At 37.0% G+C, this 5,233-nt stretch overlaps 1 long non-coding RNA gene across 1 annotated transcript; it reads right to left on the bottom strand.

The window, feature by feature from the left end:
* Positions 1-295: 295 nt before the first annotated feature.
* Positions 296-3,336, bottom strand: LOC146378525 (uncharacterized). Its single transcript, XR_014801663.1, has 3 exons — positions 3,298-3,336; positions 2,101-2,126; positions 296-845 (listed from the first exon to the last, which is right to left on the bottom strand). It is a non-coding gene; the product is annotated as an uncharacterized LOC146378525 (long non-coding RNA).
* Between the last annotated feature and the right edge of the window lie 1,897 nt (positions 3,337-5,233).

Here is a 5,233-nt window from a genome sequence, read left to right as displayed (position 1 = left end):
AGCAAATATAAGGAGCTGTGGTGGTGCGGTGATCAGATGACAGGCGATGAGGATTCTTCAGCTGGATGTTCTGCAGCAGTCAGGAAACAGGAAGTCTGGGTCCTCAGGGCAGCTTCTCAATGACAATTGTAACTCAATACTTACACTGAGTAACAGAAATGGGTTTGTCCTTAAATAATATTAGTATAAACTTACTGTAGTCAAATGTTATAGTCAATGAAACAGACTTGAAAAATGTATTTGAATCTAATTTAATATTTATGTAAATACAGCAGTCTGAATGTATGTATTACAAAATAACCAGATTGTGTTATTACAAATAAACCTTTAAGAGGTGTATATTTTATATAATTTATCAAAGCAATTGCACCTGTAAGCCAAACAGCCAATCAATGTTTATTCCAAAGTGTAATGCAAAATTAAAATGACAAATGTAGGGCTGTGTAAGTAGTTTCTACTGTGAGTTCTACTGTACTGAAATTCTACTACTGTAATTTTAACTTTCTACTTGTGATTTCCAGCAAAATGACTGGATGTGAGAGAGTTTAACGACAGGAAAGATGGAGCAGTGAGAGCGGAGATCTCTCAGAATTCTGAATACAGATTGACGAAGTTGTGGTAACTTCAATTCAAAAAACTTAGATTCTGGTAAAACTGGATTTCAAGTCACAGGATTGCGTTTCAACTCAGGTTCAAGTTTGTCAAATTAGATAGAGCACATGGCGGAGAATGGATAGAAGATAGAATGGCTTGTCAAAAAAGATGGAGCAGGGAGAGGGAGAGTGATAGGACAGACTGAATTGCTTGTTAATGATAGAGGGAGAGGGTTTTCTGCAGCAGGTCACCTGTAAGACAGAAAGAAAGTGGAATTAGACACACTTCCAATAAACCTGCCTTTACCGTATTTTTCAGACTATAAGGCACATTTAAAAGCCTTTAATTTTCTCAAAAATAGACAGTGCACCTTATGTATGGTTGTGCTTACTGATTTCAAACCAATTCTATGTGGTACACGACAATCTGTCAAATCTGTCAAATGTTTTAGTATGACTTTGGTAAGCTACAAAGCAGCACCATTTGATGTATTGTCGGAGCATGGCTACCATAGTCAGCACCCTCGTAGAGTAATTCGTACTGTGCTTCAACATAATATGGTGTGTGTGTATAAGGGCCTGGCACCTGTTGAGAGCCATGCTTATGAAGCAGATTTCAAACTGATCAATCCACATTCATCAATCCACAAATCCTGAAAAGTGAGTGTATTGTTCTGTATTTTATGTCTTACAACTGAACAATTTTGAGAGTTATTGTAAATGAGTTGAATAAAGTTTGACTTATCTGTTTTGTTTGGCTTAATGTGCCTTAGAATTTAGTGCGCCTTACAGTCCGAAAAATACAGAACATATATATCATTACACACTGAAGAGTTGTACAGTACATTATTAGATTCAACTGAATGAAAATGTTTATCATATGGTGGTGGGACATTTCTAAGGACATTTTTGCATTCTATTAACACAATAAAAACAAACTGAGTCTGTAAACCAAGATGTGGTGCTACAGTAACTTACTATAAACATTATATGGTCAAGCTAAACCCACACAATGAAGTCAGAGCAGAGAGTTTCAGACCACCTGCTTTAAACACTTCACATGCACTCAACTCACATGATCCTAAATGCCCGAAGGTCTCAAATTCCCGTTTCTGTGTGTACTTACCTGGTACAACAGTATATCATAATGTCTGGGGAGCCGTTAACATAAAAGTAAAAAATAATTTACTCAGTATGACTTTTGGCAAAATGAAAAATTTGGAGACAGATGACTCCTATACAGCAGTTTCTAGATTTTTCAGTCAAATTTGGGGCATGTTTAATACACACTCCGTTAAATCTACAATAAACTTAGCATGGCCGATATTAGGGCCTAACTAAAAATGTAGTACGATGATAAGAGAGATCTGTAAGTCTGGAAATGTTTACATAGACTTTTCTAGGATCTGATGATTGCCAAGAGCTGTGCTGACTCACTGCACTAAACTGAATCTCCTATAATGAGAAACATTTCCCAGCACTGCACCTCAGACAAACCTTTACTTACCAGACTGAGACGATCAGATCAGCAGTCTAGAGAAAGGAAACAATTCATCAGATCACTGTTTGATGATTCAGACTGTTGAGCCTCTTCACACACAATCCAACTTACTGTGACATAAATTAACTAGTAAAATTCTCAATTTATTTAAGGCTTTATGAGCTTACTGTAGTCTAAAGAGGAGATAAATGAACTGCAGCGTCTCACATGGCTATAGCAAGTGTAATAAAAGCATTCATTACTACAGAAATACAAAGAATAGCCACCAATATTTGTTGGCACAAGTGCAGGATATACCAAATATTTCCTAAACAGAAGCTTTGTGGCTCCAACATTTTCTACAACAAGTCAGTACTAGTAAAGTGTGAAAACCAAAACTTTTAAAAATGTTAGATACAAAGTAATTATATAAATCAGAAGCAACAGAAAACCTCATCATGTCTGATATGAATATGTAAATCTGAAAATACCTTTAAATATTGACATGTTACAATAGCAGAGGTGCACCATGTTTTGTAATTAAAATTAAATGTCTTAAATTTTTACACTAAAAAGTCCTCTCATTATACCCGTTGCTAGGAATATTTATGTATTTTGCAGTGTACCTTTTTGGCAACTTTTCTATTTAAATTTTAAAACACATTATATTCACCAAATAAGTAATAAACCAATTAGACACACTGGCTGTAATGTACCTAACAATGTCCTCTCACACCTCTGGTTCTCTTAGTTTTTCATTATTGCTTAACTGTACAAAATACTTCTACAGTGTTCTGACTTTAATGTAATACATCAGCAGAATTTGAGAGACAATATGAATCAATCACTGTGCAGCTCTTAAGTGTTTGAGCAACCACTTATACTGACTCCCCTAAAACACTTTCATTGTTTTGTCTGCTACTTAAATCCACAAACATAAGGAGAAAATGAACAACTGACATTTAGCTATGTTTGGATTTGATAAGCCATAAGAAATTTAAATCATACATAAATGGGCTATTAAACTTCAGGGACATTTTCAGGGACAGTCAGAGGTCCTGTGTGGGGGCTTTGCTGCTACACGTAATAAATCCTGACTTTGTGTTTTTGCCCATCAGTAAATGGAAACATATCACAAAAAGTCAAACTACTGCATGTAAGTTGCCAAATGTGCTACGCAATGCCAGGTTCATACTGCTTCAGTTACAATCACTGTTTACTTACCAGCAAAGGCAAAACCAAAGATCTCTTTCATTCTGTGTAACAAAAGACAAAGCACAAAAATACAGAATGAGACAACTCAGATCAGCATCAGAGTCAATACTGCATCACTCCGTGTAGTCCAAAAGATTCAGTACACTTCTTTGTTTACCACAGCAACAAACAACTCACCTCTTTTTTTCTACACCTTATTAAAGATTACTGTCTTCATTAAGGTAAAATGTGGTTTCATCCATTTGTAATAAGCCACACACGTTTCTCAGTTATGTGATAGCTCTATTAGTTTGGTGTCATTAGATAAAACATTAGATTTAATAAGCAATGATTTGCTACACCTAGCACTGCACACTTTATCAAATTCTGACATCACAATTTCAAAGCATGAACAATCATAAATGAAAGCTTGGATGATATTTTTGTAGGCTTCAACATTTGAGTTGGTCTGCATTCAAATTCTGCTTCCTAAAAATATTATCACCTGCACACAGTATCATTTAATATGCTGTTGTTTTAAATATCTACATATCATAATTATAATATTAATGGTGCACTGCTGCATTTTATTTATTTGAAGGTGGACTTTTTTATATTTCGTTAATTTTTCACAAAGTGAGAAGTTAAACAGAGCTGCAGGTGTAGGTTTTATTTTAAAAAAACAACCTGCACAAACAAGTGCTTGTTAAACAGTTCTTAAAATTTAACTAAAAAACTAAAATTAACTAATTAAAAAAACTTCCTGTTATTATTCTTATATTATGTGTTTTATCCTCACTCTCTCTCTCCCTTCTGTTAATTAACCCACAGCACAAAAACACACCGCTACAGGCACGTGACTCTTTTCTCCTGGCTTTCAGTCAGAAGCTGTGTCCCAAAATGTCGGCTGCATCCTCCGGAGGCCGCATTTGAAGGCCGATTACGTCACAGCCAGTCGACGAAGGCTGTCCCAATTCGTCGACTCTTTCAAATGCGGCCGACAAATGCGTCCTTCATTTCCCCTAATTTGAAGGATGGGTCGGGTGTGTCCTTCGTGGCCCACCATATCCCAGAATTCAAAGCGCGGCCCAGCCAAATTTCAGCTGCCAACAATGGCGGCCGCTACTAAGTTTTAAAATTACTCTTATTAATTTTTCTGGGCCACAAAATAAACTTTTAACATATTTTAAGGCGAGAAAGTAGCGGTGTAAATTACAAATATCTGCTTGGTTTATCAAGACATCGCATATTTGCAAAAGTGTGCTGACATTTTCAGAGACGTCTGTCACCCACCGGCTTGATAGCAAGCGAGGGGGGTTTCAGACCCCCGCTCTTTCACTACTCAGGTTAAACATGATATACAAGTCACTCGGCTAACTTAAAAATATAATTGTTTGCCTTTTTTCTGTGTTTTATTTGTTCTGGAGTAAATCGGTTTGGCTGAGATCAAAGTTATTAGATTATTAGATTAAATAAAGCTTTATTAATCCATCGGGTGGGTTCCTCTGGGATTTTCACACAGCTCAATAGACGTTAAACGGTGGAGAATTCACGCCAGTGTCCTGTTATATTTTAAATAGCAAGGAGCAGACGGCCGAGTTTATTAAACTCCAGCGAGACAGCGGTGATGCAAATCTTAAGGCTAGACCGTCCCATTTCACAGCCTCGCGCTTCCAGCCTTCTCGCTCTTTGAAGGACCCGGCCCACGTAGACCGCGAAGGCCGGGTCCTCCGAAGGATGCAGCCGACGTTTTGGGACACAGCTAATGGCGGTAAAATGGCTCCTTTGAAGTTGCCGACCCTGCTGCTTCAGCAGCTAATCAGTGGTTCTAAAATTACCTTACAAACTAAAGAATGAGGCCGTTTTAACTGACTGATTTGTGAAGAGGAGAACTAACTTCACTTTCCTAAGAGACTCAGAAACACTAACACACCGAATGAACCAAATACAACACAATAACTGTATT

This window comes from Perissodus microlepis, chromosome 11 (genome assembly GCF_051167445.1).
Source record: "Perissodus microlepis isolate ML-2025 ecotype Zambia chromosome 11, ASM5116744v1, whole genome shotgun sequence".
In the NCBI taxonomy this organism is placed as follows: Eukaryota; Metazoa; Chordata; class Actinopteri; order Cichliformes; family Cichlidae; genus Perissodus; species Perissodus microlepis.
This window is presented reverse-complemented; position numbering and strand designations above follow the sequence as displayed.